This window comes from Brienomyrus brachyistius, unplaced genomic scaffold (genome assembly GCF_023856365.1).
Source record: "Brienomyrus brachyistius isolate T26 unplaced genomic scaffold, BBRACH_0.4 scaffold205, whole genome shotgun sequence".
Lineage (NCBI taxonomy): Eukaryota > Metazoa > Chordata > Actinopteri > Osteoglossiformes > Mormyridae > Brienomyrus > Brienomyrus brachyistius.
In genome coordinates this window covers 18,231-38,284 of record NW_026042480.1, presented here as the reverse complement: position 1 = coordinate 38,284, position 20,054 = coordinate 18,231, and the positions used below count along the sequence as shown (strand labels likewise).

At 44.7% G+C, this 20,054-nt stretch overlaps 1 non-coding gene across 1 annotated transcript; it reads right to left on the bottom strand.

Annotated features, from left to right (window-relative positions):
* Window positions 1-14,088: 14,088 nt before the first annotated feature.
* On the bottom strand, window positions 14,089-14,171 carry trnal-uaa (transfer RNA leucine (anticodon UAA)). The gene has a single exon. It is a non-coding gene; the product is annotated as a tRNA-Leu (tRNA).
* Window positions 14,172-20,054: the final 5,883 nt, after the last annotated feature.

Below are 20,054 nucleotides of genomic sequence, written 5' to 3'. Positions count from 1 at the left end.
AGCATTTTAATTATTTCAAAAGTTAGCATGCTAGCCTGTTAGCATGTAAAATGCCTTGGCATGCTCAGATCAGGCTGAAAGGTTTGATCTAGGCGTATAGCAACACCCAGATTCAGAATATGGAGTAATCTCAAAACTTAGCATGTTAGCATATTAGCATCAAAACCAGATGTGTGGGCGTATCTCCGCCTAGGAATCTCGTAGAGACTAGAAACAAAGTTCCTCAGATTAGACATGATGAGAAAAGACATAAAACTAGCATCAAAATGTACAAAAAACTACAATCATGTTAACATATTAGCATCACAACCAGAAGTCGGCATCTCACCAGCCTAGGAATGCCCTAGAGATTAGAAACAAAGATCCTCAGATCCATCTTAATAAGTAGAGTAAAGACATAAAACTAGCATCAAAACAGGCAATGTACAAAAAACTACAATCATGCTAGCATATTAGCATCAAAACCAGAAGTCGGCATCTCACAGCCTAGGAATACCCTAGAGATTAGAAACAAAGTTACTCAGATCCGGCTTGATGAGTAGAATCGAGTGAAGAAATTAGCGTCAAAATAGGCAATGTACCGAAAAAAAAACTACAATCATGTTAGCATATTAGCAACAAAACCGGAAGTGGGCGTAACTCACCCTAGGAATGTCGTCGACACTAGAAACAAAGTTCCTCAGATCAGAGTTGATGAGTAGAGTAAAGACCACTTCCGGTTATCTCACTGCTGATTTCCTGGAGCTGCTAGATTCCCTCAACCTACAACAACAACATGTTGATGTCCCCACACATTCCAGGGGTCACACACTTGACTTGGTGTCAAGTGAGGCCAAGCACAGAGCCCTGTGGGACACCACAGGTGACGTTGTGGATGTGAGATTTTGCGCTGCTAAGGGTGACATGTTCGGTTCTGCCAGTTAGGTATGACGTGAACCAGTTATGAACAGTTCCTGAGAGTCCCATGGTGCATTGCAGGCGGTGAAAGAGGATGTTATGGTCTATTGTGTCAAAAGCAGCTGTCAGGTCAAGGAGGATGAGTATAGAAGGGGAACCAGTATCTGCAGTCATCAGAAGATCATTGGTGACCTTGACCAGGGCTGTTTCTGTGCTATGGCCAGGGCGGAAACCGGACTGAAATTTTTCAAACAGGTTATTCAGTTTGAGGTGATCATGAAGTTGTGCTGCAACTGTTTTTTTTCCAGAACTTTAGAGAGGCATGGAAGATTGGAGATGGGCCCATAGTTAGAGAGAACTTCAGAGTCCATGGTGGGTTTTTTCAATAGAGGTCTGATGACAGCAGTTTTTAAAGTAGAAGGAATATGGCCAGTCAGGAGGGATTGGTTTATGATCCTGGTGATGAGTGGAGAGACGGCAGAGATGTTGACCTTTAGCAGGGCTGAAGGGAAAGGGTCCAGGGAACTGGTAGATGGTTTCATTTTCCTGATGACGTTCTCCACCTCTTCCCGTGTGGTAGCAGAGAAGGAGCAAAGTGGCTGGACCTTCTCAGGTAGTAGGTCGACAGTTGGAGGAGGCAAGATATTCGTGATGGAGAGGTATGAACGGATATTATCAACATTTTGTCTGAAGAAATTGATGTGCATGTTGCACCTCTGCTGTTGCACTGCTGACAGGTTCAGAGGAGAGAAATTTAAGGTCCAGGGCCAGGGCATCTGCATTGATGGTCTTCAGATTTCTGAAATGGATCTGACGTTTTGGTTTGATATGGGGCGGAGAGAAAGGCCAGCTCCATTGACACTACTTTATGGTCCGAGATACCAAGATCATATACCTGTAGATTACTGATGGGGGCGAAGTTTGAAATGACCAAGTCAAGTGTGTGAACCCTGGAATGTGTGGGGACATCAACATGTTGTTGTAGGTTGAGGGAATCTAGCAGCTCCAGGAAATCAGCAGTGAGATAACCGGAAGTGGGCGTATCTCCGCCTAGGAATGTCGTCGACACTAGAAACAAAGTTCCTCAGATCAGAGTTGAGTAGAATCAGGTGATGAAACTAGCGTCAAAATAGGCACTGTATAAAAAAGCTACAAGCATTTTAATTATTTCAAAAGTTAGCATGCTAGCCTGTTAGCATGTAAAATGCCTTGGCATGCTCAGATCAGGCTGAAAGGTTTGATCTAGGCGTATAGCAACACCCAGATTCAGAATATGGAGTAATCTCAAAACTTAGCATGTTAGCATATTAGCATCAAAACCAGATGTGTGGGCGTATCTCCGCCTAGGAATCTCGTAGAGACTAGAAACAAAGTTCCTCAGATTAGACATGATGAGAAAAGACATAAAACTAGCATCAAAATGTACAAAAAACTACAATCATGTTAACATATTAGCATCACAACCAGAAGTCGGCATCTCACCAGCCTAGGAATGCCCTAGAGATTAGAAACAAAGATCCTCAGATCCATCTTAATAAGTAGAGTAAAGAAATAAAACTAGCGTCAAAACAGGCTATGTACAGAAAAAACTACAATCATGTTAGCATATTAGCATCAAAACCAGAAGTGGGCGTAACTCACCCTAGGAATGTCGTCGAGACTAGAAACAAAGTTCCTCAGATGAGAGTTGATGAGTAGAGTAAAGACATTAAACTAGCATCAAAACAGGCAATGCACAAAAAAACTACAATCATGCTAGCATATTAGCAACAAAACCGGAAGTGGGCGTAACTCACCCTAGGAATGTCGTCGACACTAGAAACAAAGTTCCTCAGATGAGAGTTGATGAGTAGAGTAAAGACATAAAACTAGCATCAAAACAGGCAATGTACAAAAAACTACAATCATGCTAGCATATTAGCATCAAAACCAGAAGTCGGCATCTCACAGCCTGCGTAGTAGAGGTCTAGGCTGCCCAATCCTCCAAACGGAGAAGGTACAGCAGGATGTAGGTCCCTGTACCCTCACCAATCGCCTCCCTAGTCTGCTACATGCACTACGTGAGCAGATCGGCTAAGGCTCCAGCACTTCCCTATCAGCGTCACGGTGCCAACCTGGAGTGTAGTACTGTTGGGTTGTGTGATGTTTAAGTACCCACACCGTACCCCCACCCCCCGACCGAAGTACCCAGCAGTAGCAGGTGAGACGCCCCTACTCCGGAGAGAGCCTAAATAATAGAAGCAGGGTAACCACTGTACACCAGGATAGGGTAAATTGAACACATAGGCAGTTTATTCTCTGTAAGATTACTAAATTATTAGATGGAAAGAACCAAAGCTCACATAAAACAAAGGACTGCAATTACCAAATTGAGTTTCACCAACCACCTGACTCCCCTCTATTAATGAAACCCCAGCCCCAGTCACCCTACTGAGCGCTCAGTGTCTAACGGTGGAGGCTTCAAGCAAGAACTCCCGTTTACCTCCGACGGGATATTTTTTACCCTTCATATAACACGTTCGTAGTAACCTTACAACAGGACACATTCATATTAAACATGCACAACAACCTCATAACAGAAATGAACCTTATTCATTTAGCACTTTATACCACCGGCACATTGTAATAATCCGTCCGATAACATCAACACTCCCATGCGAAAGTCTGTTCAGTACATTTACTTCCAAAAATGACCGCCAGAGAAATCAGGCATCCGGGCATGCAGTTAGAACATAGCGGGCCTGCCCTGCCAGGTGGTAGCGTGCGCAGAAAATGGGGTGTGCAGCAGCGATCTTTTAAAACTCCGCTTAGTGTCCGTCACGTTAGCAGAAGTCTTCTACTTCTTGGCCAAGTTGCTGATCACCCTGATGTACATTCGCCGAAATAAACTTTATTAAATATCACCTGCGTCGTCCTTGGTACTGGAGCTGATGAGTCGTCTCTGTATAGCAGGGAAGCTACCGCGATTCCTCCAAGCTCCGGTTCCCACTGCGCGGCACCGGGAGCAGCTCTCCTCTGTCGTTCTGGTAACACACAGCAATTTCCCTTCTCCGGAGCACCAACGTGGCTCGAACCTGCCTTCAGACTAATCTGGTCCTGTGTGACTACATTAAGGAATTCTCCCTACTTACTCTACATCACCCGAACGAACCAAAAAAAAACCTCCTTTCCCCCTCTCTCTCCCGCCAACTCCACTGCCCTGCTATACGCAGCCACGTTACGTCGTGACGCACCGTCACACTTGCTTTTAAACACCTTTGAATCACGAAATAAACTAAAGTAAATCATTATCAAATTGTCCGTGACCTTACATGACAAATAAAACAAAGCAGCTTGTAAATTATAACCCTTTAACACGCTTAATTTATCCGTGCTCTTTAGCACCTTGTAGTGAGCAAAAACGTAGTCCATTTTACTCGGCAAAACACCTTACAACAGAAATATTAAACATATATACATTTACAAATCAACCTTCAAAACCCACCTTGTTCCTCATCAACCAGGAGCTAAAACCATCACTGGTATTTAAGAAATTAACCAAAAAAGAATCGTAATATAACTATTCCTTTTTCACGGAACACACCTTGCTTCGACTTCCATGAAGTTTTCCCGCTACTGTGCGGTTTGCAACACTGGTTTACGGCAGCTTGTTGTTCTATGTTCCTTCAAAATAAAAGCCGTTCTTTCACAATAAAAGGCATCACTCGTCTTATACAGTTAAACAAGGAATAACATTTGTAACTAATAAATGGAATAAACGAAATATTAATACGGTCATTTAAACTCCCACCAAATCATTAGAGCTCAAATGGGAACCAAACGGAGTGATAATGATTTCCTAATGAAGAAATGACCTGTAACCGTTGACCTGTAAACATTACATTGTATGAAAACACAGTTTACATGACAGAATAAACCTTAAACTTCAGAATGTAATTAAACAGTCTCCAATAGCAAAACCAGTTTCTGCACTGGGCGTTCCACTACAGAAGGTTTACTGTAACATTGTCCTTTGTCCATCTTCCTTTCTCCAAAACGAAGCTTTACCTTTCTTACAAGTCCATCTTTGTCAGTTGTTGTGTCCATTACACGTGCTAATCTCCATTCATTGCGTGGCAAGTCATCCATTTTCTCCATCACAACATCTCCAACCTTCAAGTTTCTCCTTGGAGAGTGCCATTTCTGTCTTGTTGCGATGTTAGACAGATACTCCTTTTTCCAACGTGACCAAAACTGTTCTGATAAATACTGCACCTGCCGCCATCTTTTCCGTGCAAATGTGCGAAATGTGAATTTGCATTTTTACAGGGTGGTTCTGTAACACTCATTAATATTCATGAGAGAATATTACTGATTGGTCACTGAATGCCTTAAACCAGGGGAGCCCAAATCCAGTCCTGGAGGGCCAGAGTCCTGCACATTTTTGGGTTTCCCCTCATTTAACACACCTGATTCATCTCCTTGTGCTAATAACCACACAGCTCTTGAGCTGAATTATTTATGGTGGAACAGGGAAAGAGCTGAGCTACACAGGGCACCGGCCCCCCAGGACTGGATTTGGACACCCCTGCTTTAGGTAGAAGAAACAGGCAGCACAAGTCGATGTTAACTGGCCAATGAGGTAGTGCCCCTCTCATAAATATTAATCAGCCAGCCAATCGTGTAGGGCTTCACTCATGAATATTAAAAAGTTCTCCTGATCCACGGTGCTAAAAGAAATTAGCGCCCAGGACACACTGGATGTGCATCATGTGCGGCGGAAAATATCAAATTTCATTTCGGCGCCCATGTTAACAGATTAGAGCGGCCGCGTGCGCGAGATGCGGGGCTCACGCCTCGCGGTAGCGGCGCCGTATCTAGAGTCACGCGCGTGGTAAGCGGTTCGCTATGGAAGCGTATTGCATTCATCTGGGAAAAAAATCAAGTCTGTTTTTTCGAATTAATAAAATAATAATCCCGTTTTTCTGAGCAATATTTTTCTGTTTAATGAGGTAATGAGAACCTTTCTGTTTTTCATGATGCACGTCTCACTGTGTAGTTTAATCCGCTTTTTTTGATGGTTTGTAGACGGTATTATCATTAGTTTGCCGGCTTTGCGCGGCACCTATTCCGCTCCACACTGCAGCGTTTCTCCCGGATCAGTAGATACAGTATGACATATGCTTCATGGAAATAAGCCGATGCATTTGAAATGCATTCAGACCGGCTTTGCTGTGACTAAAGACCATCTTTAGCAATCGCTGTAAATACTGAATCCTCATGGAGCGCAACTCCGGCGCCGGAAACAGCTTTTGTATCAGAATCCAGGTCCAAACTTTTATTAAATGTCACTTTAAATATGTAATAATATTACTTAAATATTCTGTTATTGATGGCCATTTTCATGCCGCACGCGCCGGAATTAGCAGTTAGAAGGAAAGACACTGACTTTAGTATTGATCTCTGGTGCCGTTTTGTGGTAAATATGCTTGTGATGAATATGTCTGATGAATATCGCTGCTTTGTAATTTTACTTCCCCGTAATTTCACTAATTAAGCTGTTAGTTTAGCTCGCTTCCCTCCGACATTTCCTGAGCTGTTTCATAAGCTTCAGTTCCCGCTTCGTTAGGGGAAGCTGTGCTGTTTTTATATCGTACAGAAACAGGCGGCCTGATGGGATTAATAATTCTTCCTCCTGCCTACAGACTGGACCCCAACACAGCAAACAGACGCCTGTCTCTGTCAGGGGGGAACAGGAAGGTGACAGAGGGGGCAGAGCGGCAGCCATATCCTGATCATCCAGAGAGATTTGACAGCCGCCCCCAAGTTCTGTGCAGAGAGAGTCTGACTGGCCGCTGTTACTGGGAGGCTGAGTGGGATGGATATGAAGCCTGGATAGGAGTGACTTATAAAGGGATCAGGAGGAAAGGAGGGAGGGACTGTCTCCTTGGATACAATGACAAGTCATGGATTCTGTGCTGTTATACTGACAGTTACTCTGTCTGGCACAATAATAAAGAGACTCTCATACCCATACGGCCCTCAGGCTCCCGCAGAGTAGGAGTGTATCTGGACTGGGGGGCTGGTGCTCTGTCCTTCTACAGAGTCTTCTCTGATGGACTGACCCCCCTGCACAGATTCACCTCCTCATTCACTCAGTCCCTCTATCCAGGGTTTTGGGTTTATAGTGACTCCTCAGTGTCACTGTGACATGTTGCTGGTTCTCCTGGCAAAAAGGTGAAATCTCTGCTTTTTAACCTTTATAATCCTTTTCACTCTGAAAGTGTGTCATCTTCGCCATTTCAGAACCTCTGCTAAAATCATCCTAGTATTTGCAGCGACCGTCCAGTGCAGCCATGTATTTTTTGACTTGGCCACTAGCAGACCTCATACAGCTAGTCAATCTCGCACTGACTTTTTTAACCAATATATTTAATAATTTAATTGAGCTGTTGGTGAAATTTAGCAAAATCATGGAACGGCTGAGGTGCCCCTGAGGAGAAGTTTGGGAACTGATGTGGTGTTCATCTAGCCATCCAACTAGATATCAGTAACTTTTTAGAACACAGAAGAAATTATTACTAGTTTTTATTGTGTTACTCTTAATTTGCACACGTTCTAATGTTAAATTGTATTTTTTGTTCTAAGCCAAAGTACACTTGCTACCCAGATAAACAGCTTTAAACATTTCTTTGGACTGCCTAAGACTTTTGCACAGTACTGTATGTTTGACAAAAATAAATGCCTGTGTTCAGTGAGCTGATTAAACACGAAAAATATAGTATTATACATTTTCTCTCTGGCTAGAATATAACTAAATGTAATCCTGATTGGGGGGGGGGCTTTCCCTCTCCCCTGTATATGTACATTTTATATATTTATGTGAAAAAATATTATGTGGTACCTTGGGCGGAGCTTAATTCTCCGCTTCTGACGTCATAAGAGGAAGTGGCTTATCCTTGATGCTGATTGGTCGAGGGTTTATGCCCATATATGGTATCAATACATGCTTATGCCACGTGTTGCAGATAGGGGGGTTTGGGAGATTAAACTTTAATAGAATAAAAATACATTACATGTATTTTATTAATGTGCTTTTTTAATTACGTTTTTAAGGTAAATAATAATAATAAAACATAGAACAGGATAATGGCAAGCTAGCGCATACACGTTCAGAGGGGGCGTCCGTCCGGCCCTGTGTTGTTAGTAAGCGCCGCGGCGTATTTTAAAAGAAAGCGCCCAAATGTTTTAAAAGAAGAAAGCACCAAGTGTGTTAAAGAAGAAAACCCTTAGTGTTATTTTAAAAGAAAAGCAGTGTGAATTTAAACAAACATGCCCGAAAGAAGCAGCAGAACAGCAAATTTAAACAAGCGAAAACAACAAACAAGCCCGTCGTTTTAAAAGAAGCGATCACTCATTACATTTAACCAACACGAAAGACTTTAGTTATATTTACCAGGTTTGAGAAAGCATGTAAGCGGCAAACTTTTAGAAGAAATAGGACGAAACGATCCTGGAGCTCCGACACATGCGACTGCCCTGTTTGAACAACGCGGGTCGGAATGGACGATCGCTAGTCCGGCGTTTGGCGCATGCGCACCCACGCCGACGCCCCTTTAAAAATGGCTACGCCGGCGGAGCGCCTGTTTTAGCAAATAAAACCCCTATAACCGTAATGATTTTAAGTAATGAAGCACATTTCTGTCAATGTGAATAATAAAGTAAAGCGCTCTGAGCATTTTCGATAGCAATAATCGCAGTATTTGCGAAGCGATGCTGGATGCGCTGAGCTCGCCGGGAAGGTCATGTGGTCCGCATTCCCTCCCCATGCACACGTGATCAGCTCAATCACACCGAAATTGTCGGTTTGCTGCCCTTCAGGGAAACAATCTAAAGGGTGTTACGGGAAAAGTAATCGATGCAAGAGCCAATGATGTTCTCCTGGTGCCTACCCGTGTTTATGTTATCGTTACTGACACAAACAATGATGAACGATAATAAGCATTTATAAGCCATGATGACCGCACCATTAACGTGGAGTTGCACTAACGTCTGTTTTTATAGCTAACCAACAAGTCAACGTCTCACCCTGGTAATGCAACAGCGCCGTTTAAACAATACGTTTACACCGATCAGTGGCCTGTACTACGAATCAGGGTTACTGGCTTATCGGGGTAACTTGACGGATTTAAGGTACCACAGTTTAAATGAATTTCATATTTGTTCATCGGGATGCCTGAATCGGTGCTAATTGGTACGTTGGACCCAGTCGGGTGAACTCATCATCAGAGATAGACCCATTAAAGGTTCCCATATTTTAGATTTGATGAAAACTTTATCGCAGCCTAAATCCCACGCCGGCGGATATCCTAAAGGCTGGGAACCCTTTTTAAACGTGATATCAGAATTAAACATCCCCCTCACGAGCGTGGGTAACATCCAAGCCAGGAAAGCCCTAAGTCATCTTAAAGATTACGGCGGAAGGGATCCCCCGCCTCCCTCCTCCCCTCCTGTGAAACAGAACCTCGGGAGACGTAGAAAACGTATTGTTGACGACTCACCACCACCGCTTGAGGGAACCCCTCACACAGCGCGCGATTCCTCCCCAGAATATCGTTTATGGCCTTTAAAGGGTACTCCTTATGCTCCGTGGATAGATTACAACGATTAAGTGTTTTATATACGTGTGTGAAAAAGAATTAAAACGCCTGTAACGCGTCGGTTAATAAAATGTAAAATTTATTGAATAAAGGGTGTCACGTTTTTATTTTTTCCCCAACATGAATCTAACAAGCATAACAATCTTTAAATAGTTTTAACGAACATACATTTTGCGGCTTTGAAAGTTTATCGGCATTAACACGGCTAATACACTTGTGATATTTCTTGATAAACTCGGATACTAGAGCGTCGTTTTTCCTCAAGTCGTCAGAGTACAACATCATAGTCTCTTGAAATGAAAGTCCCTTGAAGCGCCGGTAGAGGAAAAAGGCGACGTGGGCCCCGCACGTGGAAGAAAAGTCATGTTGAACTTGACGCGTATTATACCTTATTTCGGTAGCGTGCCTCCCCAACTCTTTGGGTAGTAAGGGGAATCGGGGGGATAACCGTAAGAATCAAAGAAGGAGGCTTTACCCTCTTGGGGCTCCAAAATTATCCCGATCCAGTGTTCACCCTCTCTATTCTGGTCATGCGTGTTTGCGACCAGAAAAGCGGGCCTGGTCTCTATGCGGGTGGGTAATAAATCGCTAGGCCACACGCCTCCAAAAGCATCCCCCAGCAGGGGCCGTAAAACGCATTCCAGCTGGTGAGTGTTCATGATGATGATGATGATTAAAAGTCCACCAAAACCTGTCTCTTGGCGTTTATTTCAATCACGCTGTCGAAGCAGGCGTAGACGATGAGACTCATGGTTCGAGGTAGTGGGGCTCTGAACCTTAAATCCAGACGGCACGTGCCGCTGATGGCGGGTGACAGGGCACCGCCGTCCAGCTCGTCGTCTCGGGAGAGATTGAGAGCAAATAGCGAGTATCCGTTTTCAAAATCCTCGCGGTTGATGCATAAGGGCGAATCCTTTAAATGCCTGTTTGTAGCCAGGAAAAGGTTGTAAAACTCTCTGACCGACTGCCTCGCTCTAAAATCGGGCTGGAACGGTTTGCTGGGTATGTGTCGCCCGTTGACTGAGAGGCTCAGAAATTCCAGGTCACAATGCTGAAACCTGAACGGCTTTCTGTTTCGCGTGCCCACGAACGCGGCGTGGTCCACGATCCCCAAAACGATGTAGCGCGGTAAGTTGCCCAGGAAGAGGTTGTCCTGCGGGCAAACCCGCGATTGTGCGGGCAGCGTATAATTTTTAACGACTACCCTGCTTATAGGGTACAGGGCGTTTGCTTTCATGAGAGCGGCCGAGTGACCCAGTGACACCGCCGGGGAGACCTCCACTTTTTTCACAAACAGGCTGGCCCTCAGTATTTTCAGCTCGTAATCGGTGTCATTTCTACACATGAGACTAAAGTCGCTTTTAGCCTTTACAAACTTTAAGCGTATATCCACGTTGTTTAACAGCATTCGTTCGCTGAAAAAAATATCGGCGTGTATAGGACCCATCAGAGAAAACTCCTGAGAGTTTCTACAGAAGGCGGCTCGCTTCTGTAACCCCACGTTGGGGCCCTGCGCTGAGACGTCCACGCTATCCAAGTCGCCCCCGACGTCTTTGTACCAGAGCCCTGCCGAAAACTGACTCTCTAGCGTATCCGTAGAAAAATTGAGCAGGGTCTCTATGACTGACCTATAGGGGTGCGTGGCCGACGAAGAACTGATCAGGACGTCGTTCAGACTCACATCCAGCTGGGAGAATATGCCGTTTAGCGGGTACTGTATAATACCGCAGGGGTCGGCGTCAAGCAGGGGGGCTCCATCGGCCCTAACGATCTTGAGCCTTAGATATAGCAGTGTAGAGTTGAGGTCCACATAGAAATTGCCCGACCCCGGTATTAGGAAATCCAAAACATCCTGATCGGTAATGGAATTTAATGGGTTGATTTCTACATAATTGGTCTGATCTATGGATAATTGCGTCATAGGGGCCGCAAACAGGTCCAATTCAGATTTGGTACATTCAGCCGAGAGCCGGTGAGCTAGAGCCATTCTTGTTTACGCTGCGTTTTCTCTCTCTTAAAATATGTCCCCGGGGGGTTTCTTGTTTCTCTTAGCTGGTCGAGACTTGGGAATCCTGACGACTCTGCCAGGTTTTTTTTTTTTTTACGACTTTCCTGAAGGGCTCTCGTTCTACTCCCCCTCCTCCTCCGAGACAGGAATAGCAGACCCGACCCTTCCTGCTTGGGGTCAGCTGTGTTTGTAAAACGGCCGCTGACTACAGAGCTGGCGAGATCCGAACCTATTCCTTTGACCGCCGATTTCAAATGAGGTTTCGCTATGTCGACCCCACGCTTAAGAAAGGGTAAAACAAATCTAAAAGCCCTACTGAGCATGGACCCCAACCCACGCCCGTACATCACGGGGCTCCCCGCAAAACCGGGGAGCCCATGTCCCGCCTGACTGGTGTAATACGTAATAAATCTCTGTGGATTGTGGTAAGCCATTGTTTTCTTTTTTTTTTAAACGGGGCGAAAGTGTAGCTTGACGATCGTTTTTCCGTAGGAGAAATTAATCAGAGTATTCTGATCGTTCTTTATCTCGATATGCAAATTCTGTAGGCTCTGCTTGTTCACCGGTACGTACTGCAGCTTGTGGAACGGCAAAGTGACTACGTCGCCGAACGCACCGTCTATTTTAACGGTTCTGAGGAGCGGGACTACAAATTCCCCCACGTGCTGCGGTTCCACGATGTTACAGTAGACGTACATATTGTAGAATCCCGCGTGAATGTCGCCCGGGTAGGGTGAGGTCGACCCGCTACCTCCTCCTAGGTTATACCACTGACCCGGCTCAAAGCCCAGCATGTAGGCCAGAGTAGGTTTAAATTGGATCTTGTATTTATGGTTTCCCGTCATATTAACCCTTCGTGTAATCTCGCTGTATGAGAAGGAAACTTCGGTACCTAATTTTTTTAACGTAGCGTTGATTTCTGTCACAATCTGTTTCAGAGATTCATAATAGCCCACTTTAATTTTCCGAGGAAAAAGGTAAGGTAGGTCCACTAAAGGATCGGCCTCTCTCTTTGCCTCCGCCTCCGTATCCCGCAATTCAAAAGTATTATCCGGGTGTGTAACATTTCGCCACGTGTAACAATACATGATTTCAGCCAGAGCTACTTCGTAAGGCCCCCGTAGCTCTATAGGTCGCGAGAGCATCACGGTGTAATCCGAACTCTGGTTATCGGGGAAGATGGAGAGACAAGAGTTTGACGGTAGCGTGAGGTAAAAAGAGGGGCGGGCGTCCATTTTCTTTTTTTTTCTTTTTTTTCTCTTTTTTAAAAAATTAAACCTGTATCAAGTCCGACCGCGGTATCCACGAATCGAACCTCGAGGGCCAACCCTGCCAATGTACTAAAATCCACTTTTTCCCCTTTCTGTCGGTCTTTGAGCCTATAACCTTCTCGACCTTGAACGCGCGTCTCGGAGATATTTTGACTTTCTGCAGCTCCGCTTCATAAAATGTTCCCTCGAGTATTTCACCGCTCACGTCCCTCAATTTATATACCGGTGGGGATCTGGGTACACGTTCGCATATGACAAAGTACTCGTCCGTAAATGTCTGCTCGTACTTTTTGTCAAATATCTGACTGTGCTTGGAGACTCTCACAGTGTCCCCTATGTTAAACTTAAAACGTGGCCGTGTGCTTTTTTTCTTCAGGGGACCGTATAGATTATCAAATACTAGATGAGCATTATCGGGCCTGACCTCGGCAGGTTTCATTTTAATAGCGCTGTGAAATGACTGGTTGTACCCCTTTATTAGATCGTCCAACACGTCCACATATCGCCGGGTGTTTTTAGCCGTAAAGTACCTGTACATCCTCTCTTTTAACGTTCGATTAAATCTCTCTACGATGGAAGCTTTAAGTTCACTAGCCGTAGTGAAATGGGTGATTTTATGAGTTTTTAAAAGTTTCTGAAAAGTCCCATTTAAAAACTCCTTACCGGCATCCGTCTGTAGCTTGAGGGGGACGCCCCCCTCGGTTAAAATAGAATCAAAGGCCTCCTTTACAGCTTCCCCAGTCTTGTTTCTTATAGCACGCGCGTAGGCTTTTTTAGAAAAAACATCAATCACCGTAAGGAGGTATTTTAACCCCTCGTTGTATTTGGCCAGCCCTTGCATGTCGCATAAATCGGCCTGCCACTGATACATGGCTCTCGGAACAAACACTCTGTTCCTGGGGAAATTCTTTTTAACCGGTTTATGTAAAGTATAACTGTCTTGCATAGACAGCCAGTCTCTGATGTCATCAGCAGCCACTTTTTTCCCCGTATCTTGCTGCACGGCTCTCTGCAGTCTGGAGACACCTCCGTATGACCCCGGTTGGCTGGGGTCATAGTACGAACTGCTCAAGACGCGAGCTGTAGTCTTGGCAACAGACATGCTTTTCACACACTGAGTGGGGGGAGAGCGGGGTGCGGCGTTTTATAGCTGACTGTGGATGGGGGTTGTTAAGAGACTGAGTGAACATCAGTGAAATTTTGTGTGTTTTTTCTACATTTAACCCATATTGTGTAGTTTGTTTTTTAATTATTATTATTTTACAAAAGAGTTTAGCTGGGGTGGGGATCGAACCCACGCGGACATACGTCCATTGGATCTTAAGTCCAACGCCTTAACCACTCGGCCAACCTGCTCAGCATTTTTACCCGTTATTTTACAAAGACTATTACAACGGTATTCAAGTTTTAATTTTTTTTTATTTTTGCAATTAGTGAAAGATATATTTTAAAAAAGCTGGTATACAATTTGTGAAGGTTACATTTTCAAAATGCAGGTATACATTTAGTTACAGCCGTGACAGTTGTTGAGGTAGATTAGCGATGTCACATGCAGTAAAGTGGATATAGTGGCTTTTTCAACGATACATGTATGTAGAGTAGAAAGCATCTGATTAACATCGATAGGCTGCTTATCATGAAATTTAGAGGTGACTACATCTACTATTAAAGCGTAAAATACAAAAATGTGATTACAGTCAAATTCATTGTCAGGAATACAAGATAGACAAGCGCGTATGAGACTTTCGGGGGAATGTCTTTCACCCTCTGACATCAGTTGAGTAAGTAAATCCATCCCCCGCTGATAATTTTCTCCGACTTGAGAAATCTCAAATAACACTCTATGAAAGCAGCAACAAGCATAATCATCCCGACAATCACTTTTATCAATAGCACGCAACAATAGTGGACTAACTTTTTCTAAAAAAACATTTAACATAAACCGCCGTAAGGGTCTGCTGATACCGTTCCCCATCACAAGATGCTTTTTGTTTTAGTCTCGGGCCTCCCAACGAGTCAGAAATTCTTCTTCCAGGATCTGCTTAAACGCTGGGTTCTGTTCAAACAGATCTTGTTCCAGTCGAGTGATTTCCACCATGCCGTTGCGGGCCTCACGCAGATCGTACAGGATAGCTTCCACGGCCCCCTCCAACCTGCCGGCGGCCGCTCGGATGCCCAGGGTCGATAGAACGTGGGTCAAGGCGGGTGTCAGCCGATCGGTCCAGAGGTCACGCAACACAGAGTCAAAGTGTATGTAAAAGTAATTTCTGCCTGGAGGAAACAGACAAGGGTGTTGTCTCTGACTGGGGTGATCCACTTCACAACCGTAGCAGTTTCTCTCTTGATGCTTCCTGATGCAAAAGGCCCACTATCATAGCCTTAATACAAGCCAACATCCCACGGCAGAGAGCCGGTCTGGAGAGAAGCGTGCAGATCTCAGGCGTCGGAGGGTCCTCTCCAGGATCAGAGGCCGGTGATGATGGGGGGGTTGGAAGGAGCTCCCCGGGATCAGAGGTCAGGGTTGCTGCTGGAGCCTCATTGTCCCCGCTTTCACCGTCGCTATAATTTGCTGCTGCTGCTGCTGCTGCCATGATGTTTGTGAAAAGGGGTTGTAACAGAGTCCACTTTATATAGCGACGGTGGGTGAGGGGGTGAGGGGGGTCCTTACGGCGTAGGTTTTGTCATCTCCCCGACTCTCCTTAAACATCGCTTGGTAGTAACCAGACTTTTCTTGAATCATCTGCATCCAAATCACTAACGGTATTCTCAGGCCAAAACAGTCGCATTTAGGCCACTGCCATATATTCACCATTCTCTTGTCCAGCTCCCCGGTCACGTCCCACTTCATAATGGTGGTACGCTGTTTACGAGCATCTCTATAGTGCATCTCCATTCTTCCAGTCTCGACCTCAAGGTCGGGGTCGGTGCTCTCCTCCATCATCGGGGTAACGACAGTCTTCAAGTTTCCCCATTCCGTTTCGGAAAAAGTCACCAGATACGGGTCGTCTTTCGGGGGGTCTGGGCCGTCTCCGGTGACCTGAAAGACGCGCAGTTCCTCCGCAACGTTGTCAAAGAGGCAGACCAGTTTATTCCCGTTGGGCAGCTCCCAGATAGCCCTCGGGTCTTCCGACGGTCGCATCATAGGTACCCGTCTACGTGCCGTATGAATCTTCCTGGGAGCCCCCGGAGGCTGCATAATGGCCTCCTGCTCCTGTTGAGTCTTAGAAGGTGAGGTTGAATCTTTCATTTCGGAAGTCCCAGACATGTCTGTATTTTTTGAAAAGATAGAGTTGGCCCTGCAGCGCGAAGCTCCCTATATTCTACACGGCCTGCTCGTGGGGGCGTGGTACGGATGAAGATGATGCCTCTAGGAGGAGGAAAAGGCCCCCCGCTCGACGTAATACAATTTAATTGTCTCTGTCACCCCATATCTGCACGGTCATGTATGACAAACAAAACTATAAACAGAATTTACTGGCGGGCAAATTGTCAGACTTGATGTATGACCAGGTGGTACGGCCTTGATGATGCTACTCGTGCCTGTGTAAGAAAATTATCTGTAATTTGGGACGTATGTGAAAACAAAACTTTAAACAGAATTTACTGGAGGGCAAAAGTGTCAGACTCGATGTATGGCCCGCGTGGCCGGGTAGGGGGGCGCCTCGATGGCCAGGTGGCACGGCCCTGCAGAATTTACTGGCAGACAAATTGACAGACTCGATGTATGTCTCGACTTATGACCTTTACAAATTGGCGCCATACGCCGATGTGATACAAACGCTCGCGTGAGGGAAAAAACACACGGTCAAAACTAGCGCCGAGCGTTTTTATTGGACGATAGACCCTGCACCTCCTCCTCTCATTCTTTGCTCCAACTTTACCATTTTATCCCACAGTCTCTCACAGTTTCTCTCAGACTCGCGCAGCAGCACGCCTCTCAGCTCTCCCGCATCGCTCTCTCCGAGGATTATCCAAAGCCGTGCGGACCTTTCCGCGCTACCGCACCAGTATGTGAATAAGTCCTTTGCTGATTCTCCGAAGCCCGGGGACCTTACCACGCTACCGCACACCGTACGCTCGCGCTCCATCAGGTAACCCAGCCACGCTCACTCCCGCCCGCGCCCCACAAAATAATAATAATAATAACTTATTCAAATAACACACGCTCATAAGCACTCTCATCAATATCATTTTTAAAATAATACACACTCATAAGCACTCTCCTCAATATCATTTTAAAATAATAAACATTTAAAATAAGCATTTAAAATAATAAATAATTAAATCCAAATACCATTGCATCACTAACACAACCAACCCATGCCCCCTAAGCCACAATCATTTAAAATAATAAATAAATAATTAAATACAAATACCATTGCAACAGTTACACAACCAACCCCCGGGGAAGAAGACAAAAAAAAATATTTAAATAAATAATTAAATCCACATGCTATTGCGTCAGTTACACAACCAAGCTCAACCCACTACAACATAAGCTCCGCCCACTGAACTTTTGAACGTGACCTTTGACCTGACCTGTCATTTTGACGAAAGCGGTATTGCATCTCTCTCTCATGTAACCACTAGTCTTAAAATTAATTACATCCAACAGTACATTTTTTAGTGTAGGTAAGTAGATGGATCGATAAAATTAAATAATTATTACAAATCACAAATAACTATTACAGTCATGGCCAAAAATATTGGCACTTGTGTCAAAAAACACACCCCTTCTCCTAGAAAATTGTTGCAATTACAGATGCTTTGCTATTGTCATATTAATTTCTCTTGTTGGCACTTGAAGAAAACAAAAAGAGGAAGAAGGAATAACAGGAATCGGAGACATTCCACGCAAAAGGGCACCTGTCCTTCTCATATTGTCTCAAAAACCCAAAGCCAGTCAGAGTGGTCTGGTGGTGGTTGTACACGCAAATAGGCCATTTGATCCATGCTGATCTTAGTCTTTCTCATGATGGTGGGTAAATCTGGGGTGGCTCTTGTGGTCCTCATATGAGGTCTTTGGTGCACATTAAGTGAAGCAGATACAGGCCACCCATTGTGTACCTCTGTGCCATTTAAATGGGCTTGCAATCTGAAGAGGTCTGAGGGCACAGTGATTTAACACTGGTCCACTTTTTCTTATGGCCTTGAGCCAGGTCATGACAATATCTTGTGTAGCACTAATGACGTAATGGCATCTGCTCATGTTATCTCATAACTTGAAGCTGTTTGTGCAGCACAACCCACACGGCACCAACAAGACATTGAGAACAATCCCAGCAGCCCTCGGCTCTCTTACCCAATGCTGTTATAAGGGGACCAAACTTCTTTAAATTTCGCTTTCACAGTGGCTTTTGAAAAAAATAAGCAAATCACGCAATGCTATTGAAATTATTAAAACATAGAGATTAACAGTCAGATATGTTTTGTGATTTTAAATGATGAAGTAATATATTGGATATAACATGAATGTATTTCTTATTTCTTTTTTTTTGGGTTTTCTGTGGTGAGAAATGAAAGCTACAGGCATGTAAATATTGCTTCCTGTAGTAACTTGTAAAATGTTCCTCATTGTTAACAATCACATTACATGTGAAGGTGTCAGTCAGTGGAAACGCATAGTGAGGCACGCTGGCCAACCATTGTATTCATTCAGGACCAGCCCATCAAGTAAAGGTTTCAGCACCACGGACAGTGACCTGTGTTAAACTGACCTCAGGTTCCTACATTGGCTCTATGGAATTTTCTGTAAATAATGAAATGCCACTGGCCCCCTACATGCGGAAATGTTTCCCCCTCCCCCAGACTTCTTCAGAGAGCTTTGGAGGACATTGTCCTGCACGCTACCAGAGGCAACTAAGAATGTGCTTGAGTTGGGAGGAGGCAGTAGTCCCCATTTTTCCCTCCTGCTGTAGAGGGTCATCGGGAGGAGGTGGGTTTGCTGCTCTCTTTCGTGTCTCCTCAGCAGGTGGCTCTTAGAGATTTGTCTGAGAAAGGTCTGTTCCAGGTTTGTGTTAAAGTGCTGCATTTTCGGGCACTGAGTGGACTGGCAGATTCTAGGTGGTCAGGTTTGTTGAGGCCTGGATCTTCCCCGCAGGGATGTTGGAGGTCCCTGTACAAGCCCCCCATTGAGAAGCACACGGTGGATCTTCAGTGGCAGATTGTACACGGGGCAGTGGCCACAAATATGCTTATTATCGTTCATCATTGTTTGTGTCAGTAACGATAACATAAACACGGGTAGGCACCAGGAGAACATCATTGGCTCTTGCATCGATTACTTTTCCCGTAACACCCTTTAGATTGTTTCCCTGAAGGGCAGCAAACCGACAATTTCGGTGTGATTGAGCTGATCACGTGTGCATGGGGAGGGAATGCGGACCACATGACCTTCCCGGCGAGCTCAGCGCATCCAGCATCGCTTCGCAAATACTGCGATTATTGCTATCGAAAATGCTCAGAGCGCTTTACTTTATTATTCACATTGACAGAAATGTGCTTCATTACTTAAAATCATTACGGTTATAGGGGTTTTATTTGCTAAAACAGGCGCTCCGCCGGCGTAGCCATTTTTAAAGGGGCGTCGGCGTGGGTGCGCATGCGCCAAACGCCGGACTAGCGATCGTCCATTCCGACCCGCGTTGTTCAAACAGGGCAGTCGCATGTGTCGGAGCTCCAGGATCGTTTCGTCCTATTTCTTCTAAAAGTTTGCCGCTTACATGCTTTCTCAAACCTGGTAAATATAACTAAAGTCTTTCGTGTTGGTTAAATGTAATGAGTGATCGCTTCTTTTAAAACGACGGGCTTGTTTGTTGTTTTCGCTTGTTTAAATTTGCTGTTCTGCTGCTTCTTTCGGGCATGTTTGTTTAAATTCACACTGCTTTTCTTTTAAAATAACACTAAGGGTTTTCTTCTTTAACACACTTGGTGCTTTCTTCTTTTAAAACATTTGGGCGCTTTCTTTTAAAATACGCCGCGGCGCTTACTAACAACACAGGGCCGGACGGACGCCCCCTCTGAACGTGTATGCGCTAGCTTGCCATTATCCTGTTCTATGTTTTATTATTATTATTTACCTTAAAAACGTAATTAAAAAAGCACATTAATAAAATACATGTAATGTATTTTTATTCTATTAAAGTTTAATCTCCCAAACCCCCCTATCTGCAACACGTGGCATAAGCATGTATTGATACCATATATGGGCATAAACCCTCGACCAATCAGCATCAAGGA